Genomic DNA, 1,971 nt, shown 5'->3' with positions numbered 1-1,971 from the left:
CTTTTAATAAAACTATGATTATGTTTTGTGCTCAAATGTATTATATTGAAAGATAATTATGATATTGTAAACATAATAATAATTGTTTTAAATTATGTGCTGGTATTACCTTATGAACTGTGATTACATTATAAGTTGCCACAGTGTGTTCATAATGTAATAAATTTCTCATACAATAACCTATTACATTATGTGAAAAAATGTTATTATATTGAAAAATTATTATTACATTATGAGCTCAAAATTGTATTACGTTTTAAGAAAATTATTACATTATGAACATTTTATTACAATAATAATGAAATATTTATTACATTATGTGCAGTTATTACATTATGAGTTGCTACAAACACTGATCAGTAATTGTTCAAAAATGTGTGTTTTACATTTATAGTGGTTCACCTCATGGGAGCTGCCATGTTGAGATCACATGACCAGCTGAATACTACTAACTTTATGCCAGTAACCCCCTTTTATTAATCATTTTACACATGGATAACACTTTACTTAAAGCCTTTATGTATAATGCATTATAAAGGGTTATTAAAGGGTGTAATGCATTATAATTATTCATAATGTGCATTGTAATACATTATATTTTGTCGTAATTAATTATAACCGAATTTGAAATGCATAATGTAACAATGAATTGCTAAGTGTTATAATGTATTAACTGTAATTACAATTGTTCATGAGATGTGCAATGCATTATAAGGTGTATTACAAAGGCATAATTAATGCATTAAAACTACTTTTATAATGCATTATACATAAAGGCTTTAAGTAAAGTGTTACCAAAAGCTGTTTTACAATGGTATCATTAACTGAAAACTTGCTTTTGCATGGTGGGCACTAGGTGTCACTATAACTTTAAGAGGTCTATTGGCCTACAAAACATGAACAAAAAATTACAGATTTTTTTGTTGTTGTCCTAAATGACACTATACACTATACCATGGGTTCTCAACTCTGGCCCTCGAGATACATTTTCCTGCAGAGTTTAGCTCCAACCTTGATCAAACTCACCTGCCTGTAACATTCTAGTAATCCTAAAGACCTTGATTAGCTTGTTCAGGTGTGTTTGATTAGGCTTGGAGCTAAATTCTGCAGGAAAATGGACCTCGAGCAAAGCCACTAGAAGGCAAGCCTGCAACCTTTAGTCAAAAAAGCGTAACGGTTAATGCTAACGCTTCCGGTTTGCCTGTACGTGGGAAAGGAGACCAGAGGCCATTTTTTTTAATGGATGTCAATGGAGAAGAGGCTTCACAACACTGAATAAACAGCTTTTTAAGGGAACAGCTTATCATTTAATGAATCGCCATCCTATCAGCTAATCTCCAACATGTTTTACACTAAGCAATACTTTTGGATTTAACTATTTTTAGAGTTTACACTGAAAAAAAACAGTCATTTTAAAAGAGAAGTCACTGACTTTTTGCGACAGGTGGGATACAGCTTATGGCACTTCTCATTTATTCCTATGGTATTTGTAAACGGCGATCAAGTGTCGCACAGCTCTGAGGGTGTTTTCACACTTGGTCCTTTTCAGGGGTCTGAGCGCGGTTCGTGTGACTTTTTGGCCCATATGTGAACACTCCAAACGATCTCAGACCCCTCAGTAGCGAACCGAACCGAGACCATCTCGGGAGGTGGTCTGAGTACGGTTCGCTTTCGGCTAAAGGTACGGTTCGCTAAAAACGTGCATTGTGAACACAAATCGGCCCGGGCTCACTTGATTTTTCCTTTTGCAAATTCCGATGTAGTTTGGCCATCAGATGTTTCCGTACAAATCAGCTGTTCGTGGCTGCTTCTTCTGGCAGATCTCTACAAATTGTTCGCTCACAACGTACACTCGTTTATTTTAATTTCAACCGCTTCCAAACTGTGTAAGAGTGATACGGCTGTGCGCCTTGCCAGTTTAAAGGGGTCATATGATGCGATTTCAAGTTTTCCTTTCTCTTTGGAGTGTTA

General features: G+C 35.3%; 1 protein-coding gene across 2 annotated transcripts in view; it reads left to right on the top strand.

Annotated features, from left to right (window-relative positions):
* Nucleotides 1–1,971, top strand: part of LOC107741973 (kelch domain-containing protein 1-like) — a 46,223-nt gene that overhangs the window by 5,697 nt on the left and 38,555 nt on the right. The gene's annotated exons all lie outside the window — the stretch shown is intronic.

This window comes from Sinocyclocheilus rhinocerous, unplaced genomic scaffold (assembly GCF_001515625.1).
Source record: "Sinocyclocheilus rhinocerous isolate Xijiao unplaced genomic scaffold, SAMN03320098_v1.1 scaffold3694, whole genome shotgun sequence".
NCBI classification, from domain to species: domain Eukaryota; kingdom Metazoa; phylum Chordata; class Actinopteri; order Cypriniformes; family Cyprinidae; genus Sinocyclocheilus; species Sinocyclocheilus rhinocerous.
This window is presented reverse-complemented; position numbering and strand designations above follow the sequence as displayed.